A 22,227-nucleotide genomic window follows, 5' to 3' on the forward strand; every position below is an offset into this window, starting at 1 on the left:
GATGTCTACATATTACTCAGTTATATAGACTAGATTCCTACCAATTCCTGGGTATTAATAATGTGTCCATGTCAATAATGTTATTGTTTTCATCCTTATACTATTAATGAAATCAATCAGTGTCCTGAAATTATTGCATTCCTGTAAGTAATAATATTCTTTTTATGCTTCATAAATACTAAATAAAAATCAATTAGCCTCCTGAAATGATGCTGCCTAAATTTATAGTAGCATCATTCATGATCAACTCATTGAATATTGACATTGATAACATTCCATTGTTCTTCCTATGGTTGGGAACAATTTTCTTAGTATCTCCTGCCATTGGTTGGTGTTAGGAGGGGGATTCGAAATCAGGGCCTATGTTGCCACATGGGCCTATGGGTTCCCAGATAGTCTGGCAGCCTTCAGCAAAGCAAGGTGAAGTACCCTTTGCAACAGTGTCATTCAGACCCATGAGGGTCACCGTGCAAAGGAAGAAAACATAAAAAGGCCACATTTTTTCTGTGCATTGCTTTCCCTGCAAGACCTGAGGGTCTAGGATCCCAGAAGGAGCTGTAGGTCTAGTCGCTGCACTCCAGCCTAGGGTGATCCAAGTTGAGGCAGAGTTACCACAAACTGACTTCAAGCCCATATTGAGAAAAGTAAAATAAAAAATTAACTCACTGGCTTGCAATTCGTGATGTTTAATCTTCCAAGCTTTAAATTTGAATTCAGGATCTGGGTAAATCTGCAGCAATGTGGATGAAGGAGAAGATCACTGTACTTGAATATAAGAAAGTCAGACCTGGGACGATGGTGGAGAAGCTGGAGTCTAAACAAGCTCTCGCATAGAAAGCAGTTTTAGAGTTCCAGTGAACAGTCCTAAGCCAGAGAATCACACCAAGTGTGCCATCACAGGACAGATTGTCAGGCCAGAGAGGTAAAATCCAGGCAAGGAGACACATTTGAGCTCTTGTGAGCAGCCGCCGCAGCAGCGGCAGCAGTGGCAGCTGCGACTGCAGGAGCCATACCTGAGCCACACAGAGTCCGGGACGAAGGAGCCAGACACAGCGGGTGAGCGGATTCTACTCAAAACCAGCAAGAACCGACAAGGAGCAGACATCTTCATCCTGCAGTTCACAGACCAGAGACGACCCAGGAACCAAGACTCGGCGTGAGTAGAAGCCTGATGTCCTCACTCCTTCTCAGGGAGCAGAGGAGGGAATGCCACCCCTCCCCCCCCCCCGTACTGGAGATCTCCATCTTAGATACTGACAAAGAGCTCCAACTCAAGCCTTGGAATAAAATGAATCATTTAGCAGGTCACAAGAACTTAACGGCGTTGTGACCTGCCAGACTCAGCTCCACCCAAGGAAAAGTCACCCAGCTTGGGCGCCAGCCCTAGTAGTGGCATTCTTCACTGGGTAATCAGAGCCAGAGGCTGGCCCTCCCTACAGAAGCCTCGATAATCAATTGAAATTCAGTAAACAGAAACCCTGAGAATGTCTCCAGGCTGGGCTTTGTGAGTCTTTCACAAACTAGCCATCAGGAAAAGCTACTGCTTGTTGAAAGGCCTCAACTCTACCCAGAACCTAGCCTCATCACTGCATCTCCCTCTTTTGTGATACTCAAAGCAGATCTGACTCCCATTGAACTAGCCTGGGAGGAGGATCACAAAATCCTGGGTAAAGCAGAGCATTTTTCTGCCTGTTAGAATAAACTGACTTAAGAAACCAACCAACCCAAAGGACAAAAAGCAGACAAGAAAAGCCAACAAGAGGCTGGTTACAGACACAAGGGAGATACAGGATTTTTCCCACCCCTCCGCAAAAAATCAAAGAATTTTTTCTTCTTCTTCTTCTTCCTTTTTTTTTTTTTTTTGGTACCTTATATAAAAAAAATTTTCATTTCTAAAACTTTTTTTAATCATTAATTTTTGCCTTGATTGAAAAAAAAATGTTTTCCAGTAACTTTTTTTTCCCTCTTACAATTTTTATTTTAGGGATACGTGTGTGCATTTTTCCTTCTTTTTTGATTTCTTTCTCTTTTTTTTTTCTTTTTTACTTATCTTTTTGTTTTTTGTTTAGCTCTACTGAACTTCTGATCTTTTTTTCTTCCTTTCTTATCCTTTTCATCTTTTCCTCTCTTTCGTTCCTCTTTATGGAATGTACCTCTTGTTCTGCACATCCTCAGATAAACCTGTAGTTGACTATTAGACCCTATCCTCCATTGTGTACACACTTAATCCACAAATTTATTACTCAATTCAATACCTCTGAGACATAAATTCCTTAATAGCAGTAATACTTCTTTATACCTATATAATATTTTAAGCATTTTATTTTTAAGTTTTCACATCTCCTTTATATCCCTCTTCTTCTCTCATTATATTCACATTCTTCTCTAAGTAGATTCTTGTCGAATTCCTGCATAATATTATTAATTTTTATTTTTCTATTTTTTGTGGTCTCTTTTCTTTTCCATTGCCCTTTCTTCATTTTTTCTCTCTCTCTACTTTCATCCTACCCAACTATTTCCTGCTTTGAGATTAGGACTTATTTAACACTCCCTGTGATTTCCCACATCAATCTATTCATATTTTTTACCCACATCGCTCCCTAGCCCTAATAATTTCTGGTTTTCCAAATTCTTCTTTGCGGTTCATAGCCCATTAACATATAGTTGTTTGATATTGAATAGATGTATCTGTTGAACTAGATTGTATCTGTTGAACTAGATTGTATCTGTAGAGTATTGACTGTGCAAATTCAGACTTTGGCTGATGCTTGCCTCAAGATAGTGTTCTAGCACAAAACTGGTGCTATTTTCATCTCAAATGGGCAGAGTAAGCCGGAAAAACACAAGAAAAATGACAAGTCCGTGTATCTCAATTCCCAATCTTGATAATCAGGGGACAGAACAGATAATGAATAATCCAGAGGAGAGTTCCCAAATAGCTCTACAAACACTGTTGGCAAACATGGTAAATGAAAAGATTGAAAACTTACAAAGGACTCTGTATGAGCATGATAAGGAGAAAGAGGAGGCAATCCAAAAGTTTATACAGGAATATCATGAGTGTGAGGAAGCTACTCAAAAACTGATACAGGATTTGCGTGAGAAGCTTGAGAATACTCAAAGAGAAAGGGAGGAATGGCGTGAGCAGGCTGAGAACACTCAAAGAGAACTACAGGAATCCCATGAACGGGAGGAAGCTAATCAAAGAGTAATACAGGAATTGAGAGAGCAGAAACAGAATACAAAAATATCACTAAAGGCATTCATGGAATCTATTAACAACAAACTGCTGAATCACGAGTGGGTCATGGAAGAGATTAGAAAGGAAATTCAAATGCTCATACTATTCAACAAAAATGAACACACAAATTACCAGCTCCACTGAGACATAGCAAAGGTAGGACTCAGAGGCAAGTTTATACCTCTGAGCTCCTACATCAACAAATTGGAGAGATCTGAAACCAACAATTTAATGACACATCTAAACCTCCTTGGAAAAGAGCAGTAAGATAAACCCCAAACCAGTAGACGGAAACAAATAATCAAAATTAAATCAGAATTAAATGAATTAGAATCCAAAAAAACTATACAAAGAATCAACAAAACAAAGAGTTGGTTCATCGAGAAAATTAACAAAATTGACAGAACTTAGCAAATCTTATCAGAAAAAGAAGAGAACACATCCAAATAAATAAACTCAGAGATGAGAATGGAAACATCACCACGGAAACAACCAAGATTCAGTACATTATAAGGGAATACTTCTCAAAACTTTATGCTCATAAGTTTGAGAACTTGACAGAAATGGACTTTTCCTAGCAAATATTGACATGCCAAAACTAAACCAAGATGAGTTAAAACATCTTAACAGGCCCATATCAACCATTGAAATAGAAAGAGCAATAAGAGGCCTCCCAGCTAAGAAAAGTCCAGGAAGAGATGGTTTTACAGCAGAAATTTACAAGGCATTCAAAGCAGAACTCACACCAATACTCCTCCAACTCTTCAATGAAATTGAAAGAGAAAGTTCACTATCGAACACATTCTATGAAGCCATCATAACCCTCATCCCAAAACCAGGCAGGGACTCATCCAAAAAGAGAACTATAGACCCATTTCTTTGATGAACACTGATGCAAAACTTCTCAACAAAATTTTGGCCAATCGACTTCAACAATTCATCCAAAAAATCATACACCACAATCAAACAGGATTCATTTCAGGAATACAAAGCCGGTCCAATATATGCGAATCAATTAATATTATTCATCACATCAAGGGGAGCAAGAATAAGAACCACATGGTTATCTCAATAGATGCAGAAGAAGCATTCGACAAGATCCACCACCCCTTTATGATGAAGGTTTTGGAAAAATTAGGAATCCATGGAACATTACTCAATACAATAAAAGCTGTATATGACAAACATACAGCCAGCATTATACTCAATGGTGAAAAACTAAAACCATTTCCTCTTAACTCAGGAACAAGACAAGGATGCCCACTCTCTCCACTTATCTTCAATCTAGTATTAGAATGCCTGCTACAGCAATAAGACAAGATGCAAACATAAAGGTGATCCAAATAGGGAAAGAAGAAATATAACTCTCCCTCTTTGCAGATGACATGATCATGTATTTAAAGAATCCAATAGACACCACTTCCAAATTACTCAAGCTGATTCAAAACTTTGGCAAAGTAGCAGGGTATAAAATATACCCTCAAAAATCCATGGCTTTTCTATATGCCAACAATGAGAAAAGTGTGGCTGAAATTAGGAAAGTAACTCCATTTGTAATAGCCCCTCAAAAAATATAATACCTAGGAATTAACTTAACCAAAGAAGTGAAGGACCTCTATGATGAAAACTTTAAAATCTTGAAAAAGGAAATCAAAACAGAACTTAGAAAATGGCAAAACCTCCCATGCTCCTGGATTGGAAAGATTAACATCGTGAAAATGGCAAAACTTCCCAAGGCTATCTACAAATTCAACGTGAGACCTATCAAAATTCCACCCTCATTCTTCAAGGATATAGAAGAGGCAATCCAAAAATTCATATGGAACAATAAAAGACCCTGAATAGCAAAACGATCCTCAACAGAAAAAACTGTGTTGGAGGAATATCAATACCATATTTCAAACTCTACTATAAAGCCATAGTAATCAAAACAGCTTGGTACTGGCATAAGAACAGACCTCAGGACCAGTGGAATAGAATTGAAAACCCTGAAATGAACCTACAGACCTATAGCCAACTAATCTTCAATAAGGGAGCTAAAATAATAGAATGGAAAAAAGACAGCCTCTTCAGTAAATGGTGCTGGCAAAATTGGTTAACTACTTATAGAAAACTAAAACTAGATCCTTGTATATCACCCCGCACCAGAATTAATTCCAAAAGGATCAAAGACCTCGCAGTCAAAGCAGACAATCTGAAAACTTTACAGGATGGAATAGGAGAAACCCTAGGCCTCATTGGCTGAGGACGAAATTTTCTTAATAGAGACCCAGAAACCCAACAAGTCAAAGAAAGGTTGGATAAATGGGATTGCATGAAGTTGCAGTGCTTCTGCATGGCAAAGGACATAGCTAGCAATATCAATAGAAAGCCCACAGAATGGGAAAAGATCTTCACTAGCCATACAACGAACAAGGGTCTCATATCTAAAATATACTTGGAGCTCAAAAAATTAAATCCCCCAACAACAAATCCTCAAAGAAACAACTGCCCAATAAATACGTGGGCTAAAGACTTGAAGAGAACCTACTGTGAAGAAGAAAGAAGGATATCCAACAGACACATGAAGAATTGCTCAACCTCGCTAGCCATAAAAGAAATGCAAACTAAAAAAACCTTGAGGTACCACCTCACCCTAGCTAGAATGTCTATAATCAAGAACTCTAACAACAACAGATGCTGGAGGTGATGTGGACAGAAGGGAACCTTACTTCATTTTTGGTGGGAGTGTAAACATGTTCAAGCACTTTGGAAAGCAGTATGGAGTTTCCTGAAAAGACTTCACATAGAACTGCCCTATGACCCAGCAATCCCACTTTTGGGCATTTACCCAAATGTTTTCAAACAAGACCACACTAAAGCTACCAGCACAACTATGTTTATTGAAGCATTATTTACCATAGTTAAGATCTGGAACCAACCCTGATGCCCCTCAGAATATGAATGCATAAAGAAAATGTGGTATATATACACAATGGAATTCTATGCCTCCATCAGAAAGAATGACATTTACCCATATGTTAGGAAATGGAAAGGCTTGGAAAAAATTATATTAAATGAAGTAAGCCAAGCCTAAAGAAACAAAGGTCCATGGTTTCCCTTATTTGCAATATCTAGTATATGTATCAGTCAAGCAGAAAAGGTCAGATAATGTGATGTTTGGAAAATGCACCCTTAGATAAGTATTTAAATGTTTTTTTCTTTTATGCATTTGTTTCTAACTCATTTATAAGATTATTTCCTGGTAGCTTTGTATGTCCCACCCCACAGTACAACCCCTGCTTTCACTATTTTTGATTTCGGTATAATTTGTGGAGGAGATGGGGAAAAAAAAGTCGTTTAAGTATACAGGTGGACCCGATGCAGCTATAAGTACAAGTTGTCATGTCAAAAACGAACTTTACAATTTTTGTGGGGGGGGAGGGGCGGATTGGGTGTAGTGTGGGGAGAGGCTGGGAAGGGATGTGAAGGGTAAACAAAGGAGGAGGCTGCAATGCTTGATACGAAATGTACTCATTATCTTGCCCATGTATTTGTAACCCCTCTGTACAATATGTTCACAAAAAATAAATATTAAAATTAATTTTTAAAAATGTCATATGTGAAATTTAATGAGGTCAACAAGAGATTATGGAGACAAAACGGGCTTAGAATTACAATTGCAGCATATCACAAAAGTTATGATGACAGGATAGGTTTGTGATGTCACGGGGTGTTATGTGATATTGTGATATGTGGTTATTGTGATATTACCGTGGCAACGTGATGTAAAAAGGGATTGTAATGTCACAATGGTTATGAGTTTACGATTTCTTTATGATATCAACCTACAGGCCGCATTTTAAATAGTATGAAATCACAGAAAAGGCATTCATAATTTGTCTATGATGTCACAGGGACAATGTGAAGATCTAAATCTATCATATCATTTTAGTTTTGTGATTTCCCAATGAGCAGATGTTGTCAAAAATGACAAAGTGATGTCACAATTGTGATGAACTCACAAACTGTTTTTGATGTTAAAATGTCTTGTCTGATTCTCAATTGTCAATATTTCAAAGTGGGGATTTGAGTACACAAAGGGAATGTGATGTCACAAAGCTATGTATTTTATCAATGATATAAGAGGTCATAATAGATTTGAGATGACACAATGTGATCTTAGTGTCAAACCAGCAATGTGATGTCACAATGGGTTTGTGATGTCACACTGGTGATGAGATCATAATGGATTATTTATGCCACGACTTTTAATATCACAATTATTTGTCCAATTTCAATTGCTACTAGACCACCATGAGGCCACAGTAAAAACCAGCAGTGCCCTTATAATCCACGGGAACAGATAGTCATCATGGCCTCTTGGTCTCCACCACCAGAGATGGGGCTTCATGCCACTGGAGGGGGCAGGACATGCTGCTAAAGGAGATAGGATATCAAGCCCAACATGGTGAACTACCAAGAAGTCATTGGGCATGAACATTTGGGAAGTGATGATTGAAAACTGTTATGCACAAAACATCGCAGTGGGGGCAGGGCCCAGCCTATATATAGGCTGCAGGTTCAGAGCAACAGAAGGGGAGAGAAAAAGAGGAAAGGCCTAGAAGGAAAGAAGTGATGAGCCAGTAGGAAGGTAAAGACCTGGGAGTAGAGGAAATTGAGGGAGAGCAGGAGGTGAAGGATGGCAGCTGGCCACCTGGATATGGCAGGGCAGGACTGTCAAGAGTAGAGCAGCCTGAAGAGAAGAAGGGAATGGTGTAAGGAGAAAATGAAAAGACCTGAAATGTAGTACAAGTCTGGAGAGAAGGAGGATGAAGAGCACTGAAAAAGCCTTGTCCTTTGAAGTGTGGAGTTTTGGAGATCATTATTTTGGGGGATGGTTGTTTGCAGACCAGTTAACAAATGGCTGGGCTTCTGTTTGGAGTTCTGAGGTTTCATGGTTGAGGTTGAATTTAGCTCTGGGCATCCAGCCCAGGTCAAGGTAGTCGCTTGTTACAAAACTTATGAGGACAAGGCAGGTTTGTGATGTTACATTGCATTAATGATATCACAATGTCAATATGAGGTCGCAAAGGGATTGTATTGTCACAATGGTGATGTGGTCACAATGGGTTTCTGAAATCAAACTATATGCCACATTTGAGAAAGAATGAAATCACAGAATAGGCAAGCACATTGTCTCTATGACCTCACAATGAAAATGTGATGTCATAATGCTATGATGTCATTGTCATTTTGGGATGTCACAATGGGCTGATGTTATCCTAACAACAATGTGATCTCACTCTGGAGATGATGTCACAAAGCATTTGTAATGGTAAAACGGCCTGTCTGATATCAGTTGTCCTTTGCTCACAATGAGGATATAATTACCCAAAGGGACTGTGATGTCACAAACACTATGTGCTTTTTCAATGGTGCTAAGAGGTCACAACAGGTTTGGTATATCACAAGGTGATCGTGATATCACTGTGGAACTATGATGTCACAATGGGTTTGTGATGTCACAGTGGGGATAAGGTCACACTTCGATAGTGATGTCACTATGAATTTGTAATATCACCATTACATGGTGATATTACTAGATCCCAATGAAGATAGTTGTTCACATAAGTAGCTAGAAGTCAGAAAGGCCATGAATTTTGTAAAATATTATGAGTACATAATAGATTGGTGGAAATGCGTTGGGACAGAGATATCCTATTGGCAATATAAAGTTACCATTACATGAGATAGTATTGTTTTGAAGTCACAAATAGTTGGTAATGCCATATAGGTGATGAGGTCATATAGATTTGTGATTTCAAAATGGGATGGTGATGTCACAATCTCATGCTAGGTCTCTAATTGACAATGAATATATAAGTTCACAAGGGATAATGATGTATCCGAAGGCATATGTTGGCACAAGTGTAATGAGTCTTAACAGGTTTATGATGTCACAATATGACTCAATGTTCACGACATCTGGCAATGTGTTGTCACAGTAGTTGTGATGTCATACTTGGTTTCTGATATCACATGTCATACCTGATATATTATGAATTAAACAATTATTAGCTCAGGGAGGCCAGAGATCACACTGGCAGCATGTCAAAACATTTATGAGGATAGGACAGTTTTGTGATGTCACGGTGGGTTAGTGATATCAAAATGGCAATGTGGTGTCATCAAGGTATTGTGATGTCATAGTGGTTAGGTTGTCACAATCTATTTCTGATATCAACCCACCTGCCACATTAGCAATAGAATGAAATCACAGAATAGGCATTCCAATGTATCTGTGACATCACAATGATTATGTGATGTCATAATGCTATGAAGTCATTGTTGTTTTATGATGTCACAATGGTCTGATGGTGTCATAATGACAATGTAATGTTACACTGGTGATGATGTCACAAAAGTTTTGCGATGTTAAAATGGCATGTCTGATCTCAGCTCAAAATGAGGATATGGGTACACAAAGGGCCTGTGATGACACAAAGGCCATGCTTTCAAAGCTTCTGAGGTCATAATAGGTTTGGGATGTCACAATATGATCATGGTGGCACAATGGCAATGTGATATCACAATGAGTTTGTGATGTCACCGCTGTGATGAGGTCAAAATGCATTAGTGATATCTCATCAAGTTTTAATATACCAATGACATATACAACTTCAATTTCTTCTAATTCATTATTAGGATACTGTAATAACCAGTGTTGCCAGAATTATCTGTGGGAGCCTATAATCATTGTAAATTCTTGGCCTGGCCCACAGGAGAATGTGGGGAATGCCGCCAAAGGTGGAGGTGTCAGGCTGTCAAAAAGTGATTGAGCATTGGGCAGATTGGGAAGAGACGATTAAAAATTGTTAGGCAGGAGACCCGTTAGAGTGAGGAGGGGTACAAGCTGTATATAGGTTGCATTTTTAGAGCATTGGAAGTGGGGATAAAAATAGGAGCTATCTGGATGGAAGAAAGTGATGAGACAACAGGAAGGAAAACAACCTGAGAAGAGAGGAATATGAAGGAGAGCAGAAGTTTGGCAAGTGGTCACTGGGTCAGAGTAGAGCAGGCCTGTGGAGACTGGAGAAACCTAAAGAGAATAAGGAAATGGTGGAAGGGAAAAAGGGAACTACCAGGAAGGAAGGACAGGTCTGTAGTGAAGGAGGGAGGAATGAAAAAGTAAAAAGCCTTGCCCATTGAGGTTTGGAGATTCGGAGATCATAATTTTTTGGCTGGTGGTTTGCAGACCAATTAAGAAAGGGTGGGACTGCCCATTGGAGGTCTCAGGTTTGGTGGTCAAGGCTGCTTTTGGATCTGGCTCTCCAGGCCAGCATAAGGTAATCACAGTCCTCTTGCTATTGTAAATTGTTTTATTATATTAAATGTGACTACATGGTTTGTCTCCTTGTCTTAGAGGTCATAAGTACACGAGTTCACAGAAAGAGCTTGAAGTCTCAAAGGCCACGAATTTTCTAAGATGTGATGTGGCCATATAGGTTTGTAAAAACACAATGGGACAGTGATATCACAACGACAATACAATGTCAAAATAATGCTTTGATTCTAGAATTATTTCTTGATGCCATTCTCGTGATGAGGTCACAATAAGTTTGTGATGTCACAATGGGTTCATAATGTCAGATGGCAGATCTCAATGGTCATTATTTGGAAATGAATATATGAGTTCAAAAAGGGACTGTAATGTCTCCAAAGGCATGTGCTGTCACAAATGTGATGCCGTTCTCACAGGTTTGTGATGTCACAATGTGACACAATGGCCATGATATCTGGCAGTATGAAGTCACAGGGGATTTCTGACATCACATGTCCTATCAGAAATATGAGATTGAAAACAGATTATGAGCTGACAAAGCGTCTAACATATGACAATGTCACAAAACTTATAAGGACAGGACTGGTTTGTAATGGCATAGCAGGTTAATGATGTCACAATAGCAATGTGATGTCACAAAGGATTGTGATATCACAATGGTTATATGGTCAAATGGGTTTCTGAAATAAAATGAATTCACAGAATAAGCCTTCACACTGTTTTGTCTATGACATAACGATGTCACTGTGATTTATCATGCTATGATGCCATTGTCATTTGGTGATGTCACAATGAGCTGATGGTGTCATAATGACAATTTGATGTCACTGCTGATTTATGATGTTACAACGGTTATGAGGTCACATTATGTTTCTGATGTCAACACACATGTCAAATTTTAAATAGAATGACAAAGCCTGGCACGGGTGGCTCATGCCTGTAATCCCAGCTACTCAGGAGGCTGAGATCTGAGGATTGCAGTTCAAAGTCACCTAAGGCTGGAAAGTCCATGAGCCTCTTATCTCCAATAAAAACCATTAGAAAACGAGAAGTGGTGCTGTGGCTCGAGTGATAGTGTGCTCGCCTAGAGCTGTAGAGTAGGGACAGCACCCAAGCCCAGAGTTCAAGTCCCATGACCAACTACAACAAAAAAGAATAAAAACAGGCATTCACAATCTGTTTATAACATCACAATGACAATGGGATCTCATAATACTATCTTGTCATAGTTTTCTGATGTCAAAATAGTTGATGCTGTTATAATGAGAATGTTATGTCACACTGGTGCTGTCACAAAGTGTTCATGATGTTAAAATGGCATGTCTGATGTCAATTGTCAGTTCATAATGAGGGTATAGTTACACAAAGGGACTGTGATGTCAAAAAGGCCATATGTTTTTCAAAGGTGCTAAGAGGTCCTAATAAGTTTGGGATTTTACAATGTGATAGTGATGTCAAATATCTATGAAAGCTCACAATGGGTTTGTGATGTCACACTGGTGATGAAATCAAAGTTTTGTGAAGTCACATCTCACAATCACATGCCCAATTTCAGTTGATACTATTTCACAATGAGGATAAGAGTTCACAGAAGAAGACAAATATAAAAGGCCCTGAATTTTCTAAAATGCTATGAAGACATACTAGGTTATTGAAAACACAATGAAACAGTGATATCACTATGGCAATGTGATGTTGCAATATGATGACTTAAAAATGTTTTGATACCACAATTGGTGATGCCACACTAGTAATGAGTTTATAAGAGGTGATGTCACAATGGGTTGGTGACATCAAAATTACAAATATGTGATCTCAATTGTCAACTCACAATGAGTATATGTGCTCACAAAGGGACTGTGATGTCTCCCAAGGCATGCGTTGTCTCAAAAGTGATGAAGTCCTAATGTGCGTGTTATCAGAATGTGACAAATGCTCATATCATCTATCAGTGTGATGTCACCATGATCTAAATGTCACACTGGATTCGGGTATCACATTTCATACCTGGATTGAGTATGAGAGAATTGAAATTTCACAGTGGATTAGTGAAATTACTATGGAAATGTAGGGTCACAAAGAGATTGTGCTACCACAATGGCTAATAGATCATAATGTGTTTCTACTCTAATAGGTTTGTTCTGTCACAATTGGTTGGAAATGTCACAATGGCATGTCGATTCTCAAATATCATTAATTCACAATGAGGATATGAGTTCACAAAGGGACTGTGTAGTCACCAAAGTCATGTGTTGGCACAAATGTGATGAAATCCTAACAGATTTGTGAGTTCACAATGTGACACCATGGTCTGGATGTCTATCAATGGGATGTCACAATATTCATAATTTCACAGTCAATTTCTGATATCATATACCTGAATTATTATGAGTTTGAAAACAGAATATAAGCTTACTAAAGGCCTAAAATATCCTAAGGGCAGCATATCACACGTTATGACTAAAAACTCATGGTCTTGGATCTTAAGATTCTTACTTTGAAATTGTATCCTCATTGTGAACTAGTAGAAATTGAAATTGGACATGTCTTTGTAATAATACAAACTCAGAGTGACATCACAAACTCATTGTGATCTCATCACCACTGTGACATCACGAACTCATTGTGACATCACATTATTGTTGTGCCTTCACAATCACATTGTGACATCACAAAGCAATTGTGAAGTCTTAGCACATTAAAAAAAAAACACATGACCTCTGTGGCCTCACAGACCCTTTGTGTACCCATATTCTCATAGTGAAAATTTTGATCACACATAGCATTGTATCATCACAAATACTTTGTGCAATAATTACAGCTGTGAAATCACATTGTCATCATGACACCATCATCTCATTGTGATAACACCAAACCCCAATGACACTATACCATTTGTTTCTTTTCTTTTTTTCTGTATGTTTTTTATTTTAAATATATTGTACAGAGGGATTAGAGTTACATGAGTAAGGTAATGAGTACATATCTTATCAAACATTGCTGCCTTGTCATCACATTGTCACTTTGATGTCATAGACCCATGGTGAATGCCATTCTTTGATTTCAATCTATTTCAAATGTGCCATGTGGGTTGATATCAAGAAACCATTGGGAACTCATTACCTTTGTGACATCAAATTCTCTTTGTCATACCACATTACCTTCTTTATATCACTAACCCACTGTGACATCAAATACTTCTCCTGTCCTCACAACATTTGTGACATGTCATTGTGATATTTTAGACCCTTTGTGAGTTGAAAATCTGTGTTTGACTTCATATTTCAGATATGACATGAGATAGCTAAAATCCAGTGTAACATCATGATATTACACCACTGGACATCATAAAAATTGTGTCACTTTGTGACATCTCAGAACTGTTAGTTCTTCACCTTTTTGACTACATATACTTTGGGGACATCAGAATCCCTTCCCAAACCCATATACTCATGGTGTATGACAACTGAGGTCCCACATGCCATTGTGACATCACCAACTCCTTGGGACATCTCAAACCTATTGAGACCTCCTCATCAGTATGGTGTCACCAATTGTGACATCAAAACATTATTATAACATGATGTTGAGATATCACATTGTCATTGGGAAATCAGTGTCCCATTGGGTTTTCACATAGTATGACCTCATACTATGAAGCTTCTTCTATCACCTGGTATCCTCATATTGAATTAAGAGTAATTGAAATTGGATATATCATTCTGATATTATAAACTGTGACATCACAAAACCATTGTGACCTCATCAAAAACCCAATGGGACATCTCATTTCCATTGTGATATTATGAATCACAGTGTGCCTTCCAAAGCTATTATGACCTCTTACCACCTTTGAAAACACACATGGCCTCTATGACATCACAGAACATTTTTTGTATCCATATCCTCATGGGGAACTAATGACAACTGACATCAGACATACCATTAAAATACAAAAAAATTCTTTCTGACATCATCGTAATTGTGACATCATGTTGCCATTATGACAACATCAGCTCATTTTGACATGTAAAACTACAATGACATCATAGCACTGTAACATTATATTGTCATTCTGATATCATAGACATGTTGTGTTTGCCCTTTATGTTATTTGATTCTATATCTAATGTGGCATGTTGGTTGATATCAGAAACCCATTGTGAGTTCATCACCATTGTGATATCATGGTGCCTTAGTAGCATCACATTGCCATTGTGATGTCACATTGCCAAATTGATGTCACAAAGGGATATTAATGTCACAAAGGTTATGACATCACAATGAGTTTCTGATATCCACCCACATGCCACATTTCAAATACAATGAAATCACAGATTAGGCATTCATAATGTGACTATGGTGTCACAATGACATAATGGCAAATGCTATAATGTTATTGTCATTTTGTGATGTCACCATAAGCTAAAGATATCATAACAACAATGTGATATCATACTGGTTATGACGCCACACAGGGTTTATAATGTTACAATGGTTATGAGGTCACAATATGTTTCTGATATCAACTGATATGCCACATTTAAAATAGAATGAAATCATAGGATATACATTCTCAATGTGTCTCTGACAGCAAAATGGCAATGCAATGTCATAATGCCATGATGTCAGTGTAGCTTGGTGATATCACCATGAGCTGAAGGTGTCATAACCACAGTCTGATGTCACATTGGTGATGATGTCACAAAGGGTTTGTGATGTCATAGTGGCAAGTCAGATCTTAATTGCCATGAGTTTATAGTGTGGATATGAGAATGAAATCACAATGACATACGCAAATGAACTGTGATGACACAAAGGCCATATTTTTTGAAAAAATGCTAAAGTTCCTAACAGGTTTCAGTTGTCAAAATGTTAATGATATAAAAATGCTCTCAGCAGTCCTCCTTGATACTTACAAGGCTGTGATAGGAGGATCATGGTCAAAGTCACCCTAGGCAGGAAAGTCCTTGAGACTACTGTCCAAATTGTGCCAACAAAACCAGAAGTAAAGCCATGTAGCTCCATTGGTAGAGGGCTAGCCTGGATCAAAAGCAGCTCACAGACTGTGCCCAAAACCTGAGTTCAAGGTCTGGGACTGGGAACAAACAGACATACACAACAATTTGTCCAGCCATCTGGCTAAAGCAGGTAAACTTCTTGTCCCCAAGTGGATTGAACCTGGGAAAGGGGCTGCCATCATCTTGACTCCACCCATTCTGCCTGCATCACAGGATTCCAGCCACACTCTCATTCTTTCATGGTTCTTTCTGACCAATGGGATACAAGAATGGTGGCCATGCCCACATTCCATACTACCCAGTAGCGCTGGGATTCCGTCTGTTGGTTGACACCACTACCAGCAGTTGAGGTAGAGGTAGCTGAGTGATGAGCAAGAGACTCGAGGCTAGGAGGAGATGCCTTGCTCAGGCACAACATGTGCCCGCCTGCGCTCCGGCCCCCTCCTCCCCTTCCCTGTGGCACAGCATTTCAAACCTGGTGCTGCTGGCTAAAACCCATGTTGCCTCTTGGATTCCTCAGACAATGGTGTAATAGTGCACCTCTAGCCAGCTTGTTGCCCTGACCTGGTCCTGGCAACCTTGTCCTCTGCTCTGGGCCTGATGTCAACCATACCACTGCCATTGCTGTTCGCCCCACCTGGAGCAGCTGTAAACAGATTTTGCCAGCAGCACATGTGAGTGGTGGCCACACAGGCCCGCTCCTTGCGACCCCATATCACCCCCACTCCTGACCAGGACCTGCACCTCCTCTGTGCCCCACAGCCTGGCCCACGCCCTGACATAAATGTGTCCCAGGAGTGTGGGTGGGTGTTGACCTGAGGATCCCATCCCCATATCCAGTGTCTAGTGTGCCAGGAAATGGGGAGATGCCAGGTTGGGTGAGGAGTGGACGCCACAGAGCCCCTGACCTGGAGCAGTGGGAGACACACAGCCGCACATCTGCACCCTTCCTTTCCCTGGTGGGAACCTGGTGGGGAGCACCATGTCCACACCTGCCTTCTGGGGTCTTTTCCCTTTTTCTGGGGATGGGAGGCTTTGGATGCAGAAGATAAACCCTCCTTTCTGTGTGAACCCTTGTCTTCTGTGCTTGATCATCCTTTCACCTGAAGACGGAAAGACAGAGAGAGAAAGAGAGACAGAGAGAGAGATCATCTTTCTCCTTGTACAGCCTGACTGTGCTCAGGTGAGTGATCAGTTGGCAAATTGCAGGTACTGCATGGATGAGTCTTCTGTCACCAGTCTGTATGTGTGTGTGTGTGTGTGTGTGTGTGTGTGTGTGTGTGTGTGTGTGTGTGTGTATAGAAGTGAGTGGTAACAAGGAGACTGAATGCTTTGGTAACTTCTACCTGCTATATTTCGGACATTCATGGGCCTCATAGCTGAGGTCTGGGAGCCGGGAAGTGTGAGATGCTTGAACGGGACACAGCACTGTTGAATTACAAGAACAAGGGATCTGTGTGCCCTGGAACTGTGTACTACCTTGGGCCTGGTTGGTGGGAGTGGGAGCTTCAGAGGACCTAGGAGTGCAGCTGCAGGGGATGGCTTTCCCGGAGGACAGAGAGCATGTCCAACACTTAGTAAAGATATGAGTCCTGCTAGTATGGAGTGCAACAGCATATGTCAGACTCTGGGTCTTCTCATCATGACCTCTGATGGGCGAGGTGAGACCTACTTTAAATCTTGAGCTGTGATCTTCAGATCCCAACCGCCTAAGTAACTAGGATTATTGGCATGAGCCTCTGGCACTGTGATTCTGGTTTTTTTTGGTATATTAGGGTTTGACCTCAAGGCTTTAGGCTTGCCAGTCAGGTGATCTACCAGGTTTTCTGTCTTGGGCATTTCTGAGATGGAGACTTAATATATGCTCAGGCTGGGGTGGATCACAGTCCTCCTGTATGTGACAGGCATGAGCCACCAGGGTCGGTCCACTGTAGTTGGATGGTAGACATGTAGTGCCACGCTCAGTCATTGGTTTAGATGGATTGTCACAAACTCAGTCCACAGCAGCCCATTTTTGACCACAGGTGAAGTTCTGGGTTGGGCCTCAACCATTGGACTTCAATCTCCTCATGGGACAGTTTTGAGAAAACAAGGGATTAATACATTGTGATCTCTAGAGCAGGGTCAGACACAGAGGGAGGGGCCCTCAGATACGGTTCTTGGCAGTTCTGTGAGTAAATGACAGAAAATACCCGGAAAGATCTCAGATGGTTTTGTGTTATTAATGTTGTGACAGGTATGGGATTATAAAACAAAACAGGATACTCTTTCTTTAATACCAATCCCCATGAGGAATGGGATCCTTCACTTTGTTCAGTTTTGAAGCTGGGGAAACTGAGGCACAGAGAAGCTGGGTGACCTACTAATGACTCCCAGCTGACAGGAAGCTTGGCCTGACTTCTCTGCCATGCTCCCTAGGACAATGGGTGTTATTCAGTCTACTTCTTGTGGTGGGAAGTCCACATCTTTTCAGTCATGGGGCTTGAACTCTGGGCCTGGGGCAGCTCCCTGAGCTCCTCAGCTCAAAGCTAGCACTCTACAACTTGAGTCACAGGACCACTTCCAGTTTTCTAGTGGTTCTTTGGAAATAAGAATCTCACATGTGTTACTGCCAGGGCTGGCTATAAACCACAATCCTCATATCTCTGCCTCCACTGTACTTAGGATTACAGGCCTGAGCAACAGGTACCTGGCTTAAGTATAATTCTGACCTTCTTCTCTCTCTCTCTCTCTCTCTCTCTCTCTCTCTCTCTCTCTCTCTCTCTCTCTCTCTCTCTCTCTCTCTCTCTCTCTCTCTCTCTCTCTCTCTCTCTCTCTCTCTCTCTCTCTCTCTCACAGGACCTGATTGAATGGGTGATGGAGGAGTTTGCCTAGCGTCCCTAATGTGGTTGGAACCAAGGTGGCCCTCTTATTCTGGAGGTGGGCTGTGGGTCAGGAGCTGTCTCGCTCAGTCTGTTGTACCAGCTCCATGAGGTAAGTCCCTCTGTGCCCTGGCTAGACCGTGACAGTTATTCATTGTCTATCTAGCCTTACTGGATTCAGTACTGTGACCAATGCCCTTTTCTAGCAAAAATTTCTGGCTAAAATTATGATACATCGTTACAGAATGAAAATTTAATGCCATCTTAAGAGAGTTATTTAGTGTTCTGGGAATGTGGCTTCATGGTAAAGTGATTGCCTAGCATTTATGAAACCCTGGGTTCAATTCCTCAGTAACACATAAACAGAAAAAGAAACACTGGAAGTGGTCCTGTGCCTCAAGTGGTAGAGGGTTAGAATTGAGCAAAAAAAAAAAAAAAGGTGAGGAATAATTCCCAAGTGCTGAGTTTCAGCCTCAGGACTGCCAAAACAACAAGAGCAACAACAACAACAATGAACATTTAGTTAGTAAATGCAAAATAAAGAACCCAAACTTGGAATATATAATTGTTCCTTCCATACTGATACTTGACAATAATCCCTAATTCATGTACTTTACCTATATTAGGATACTGTGTTAAAAAAAGTTTTGTTCATTAGGTCAGGGCAATTAATGCCAGGAATGTGCTTAGATGTTAGGTGTACATTAATTCTGGAAATTCACATATTCCAGGACTTTGAGAGGGGTCACTTCTAATCGCAATGAGAAGGGTAGTCTAAGTGAGATTTGGAAATCATTTTGGCCAATCATAGCACCAAAAAGGCAGAGGCTAATTAACAGTCGTGACAGAAGAGAAGTAATAACTCCAGATGGAAGGAAAAAATGATAGTAGATAAGGTATAGCAGAAACAGTTCTAGGGAACCATTTTTGGTTATTGAAGAACTAGTTATCAACTAGGCTTATTCCTCATTGTTTTAGCATTCTAAATCTCTTAGGCTAGATAAATGTGTCTCCTTCTATGCTGTTCTTTCATACCTGATATCCTTTGCTTTCTGAAAATCTGTCTTTCTATATTTCTTTATGAACATTTCCTAATACGAAATACACCTACACAGATGTCACAGGATGCTAATGTAAGGGTCCCATAGCTCATGAGTCATTAATGTAACAAAATGGAAAAGGAGGAGATATTTATTGTTACCTCAATTTTTCTGAAAAGCTGCAATGTCATCATTTGGTTCAAATTTCCATTCTTTGTCTACATAGAGTCATTAAGTGCACAAAAATGCAAATATGAGCCAGGTGATGGTGGCTCTTGCCTGTAATCCTAGCTAAAACCAGAGGATTGTGATTCAAATCCAGCCTGGTCAGGAAAGTCCATGAAACACTTATCTTCAATTAGCCACCAGAAACCCAGAAGTGGTGCTGTAGCTAATGTGGTACAGCATTCAAGTTGAGCTGAAGAGTTGAGAGACAGTGCCCAGGATCAGTGTTCAATCCCCACAATCAAAAAAAAGTGCAAATATGGCTTTAAGTTTCCCCCAAAGGAATGATTAAGTCAACAGTAATCTTCCCAAAGGATTCAGTGCACCTACTTTGCTGAGTTATTTAAGTTATGGCTTCTTTGATGAACATATTCTCTTCTTGAAAAATGGTCAAAGATTAGCTTTATCGTAACTTCATCTAAAATTTTTTGGTTCAAAAGAGAAGTCCAAACAGTTGTTGTCACTTAGCTTTCTTACTGTCTTAGTTCAAAGCCAACCAGGCAGGAGAGTCTGTCATACTCTTATCTGAAATTAAACACCAAAAAACCAGAAATGGAGTTTTGGCTCAAGCAGTTGTGTACTAGCTTTGGGGGCAGGTCAGAAAGAAAGACAACTGTTCAGGGACAGGTTCCAGCCTCTGAGTTCAAGCCCCAGAACTAGCACAAAGTAAACAAACAAGCAAACAACACAATTCTTGGGTATTTCTTTGGGACTCTCCTTAAAGGAGTAGTGGTCCGATAACAGGCTGGTTTTGCTGATCATACTCTCTGGATCCTGTTTTTTGAAATCTATATTGCTATGGAAAACTCAGGACCAGACTAAAGGAATTGATAACTGACTCCTGCAACAAGAGAATCATCTCAGGAGTGAAACATCCATCCATAAGACACTTCAAAACTTCCATATCTTTGTTTATTTGCAGTAGAACACTTTTAAAACAAATTCATTTCCTTTTGTTATGCTGGCCTTCAAATGGCATATTGTTTCCTTTAGTGATACTCTCAACTACAAGTTTACAGACAAGTTTTATATAAAGAACACACTCAAAATTGTCAGGAAGAAAGTTTCCTTCAAGCCTTGAATTCTTTTCTTGTACAGTAAAAAGAAAGCAAAAGTTAACTTGAACTTTGTCATTCCTCTATGCTCAATTCATCTCCTGAGATCAATTTCCACATCTAGTAACAGTTACTTCCGCTTACTTCCAGTAACAATCTATGGTGCCTCTCCAGAAAAAAAAATGAATGTTTTCTGGCTTCATTGAAATAGCACAAGGACACTTTTGGACATGAGGTAACACGTGTTTCAGAGACAACTTAGTAAGGAGAAAATATGAAATTTAATTTGCTTATGAATACTTTTTTCATGAGTACATTTTGTTCAAAGTTCTTAAGTGCTCTGTAAATTATGGTGAATTTTAAATGGGAGAAGGTTCTCAAATCATTTTTTGTGAGTGTATGTGCTGTGCATTAATTTCCCAAGTGTACACGAGTGAACAGTAAGAGAAACAATAGGAATAATAAGAAAGAGAAGTTCTGTGTTTATTTAAAAGGCTTCAGTAAAATATAGAACACTCTACAAATAAGACAACATTGAAACAGTAAAGCCAAGTCCAGTAGGTAGATTTATGGGAGTGATATAGGGAAAGCATTACTTCTATGTGGAAGATGAAGCCAAATCCTTTCTAAATCATGCTTTATAAACACGTAATTTTGTAAAAAGAAGAATGGAAGAATGATTGTTTCCAATGCAAGTCACGTATGAGAGAATGGACTTAACTGGAAAAAATAAGATTTATACTAGCAATGAATCTGGTGGCTAAGATCACATTTCTTTTTTTTTTTTCCTTTTCTTATATTCTTTTTTGTAGTTGTTGGTCGTGGTACTTGAAATCTGGGACTGGGCACTGTCCTTCTGCTCAAGGCTAGTGCTCTTCCACTTGAGCCACAGTGCCACTCCCAGTTTTCTGGTAGTTATTGGAGAAAAGAGTCTCCAGGACTTTCCTACCTGGGCTGGCTTTAAACCCCAATCCTCAGATCTCACCACACCCAGCTTAGGACCACATTTCTAACATTGTATACTCAAGGTATGTAATGTATATGTTCATCTATCTTTATATTAATTCTTGAGTTAAAAATCTAGGCTACAGGTTATACTTAACACTCACAAAAGTGTTTGTAGTTTAAAAGTTGATACTCCTGGAAAAATAAAACCTAAAAATTAAAACAGTCTGAGAAGTTCAATTTGCATCCAACCTGGGCAGAACAGGCTTTGAGACACTACCTGAAATTAAACAGCCAAAAGCTGGAATACTAGTCATGAGCAAGATTGCTGAATAAGAGCATGAGGTTTTTGCATACATACATACAAACATACACATACACACAAAGGGACTTATATGTGCACACAAAAATACACAAGTGAAACAACTCTCAGAATATGTAGAAAAGTTAGAAAACAATAGAAAATATGTCCTGAGTAAGACTAGAATCAAGTGATAATTTTTAATATTAGAAAG

The sequence above is a fragment of the Dipodomys merriami genome, unplaced genomic scaffold (genome assembly GCF_024711535.1).
Source record: "Dipodomys merriami isolate MVZ:Mamm:240054 unplaced genomic scaffold, mDipMer1.0.p SCAF_626, whole genome shotgun sequence".
Lineage (NCBI taxonomy): Eukaryota > Metazoa > Chordata > Mammalia > Rodentia > Heteromyidae > Dipodomys > Dipodomys merriami.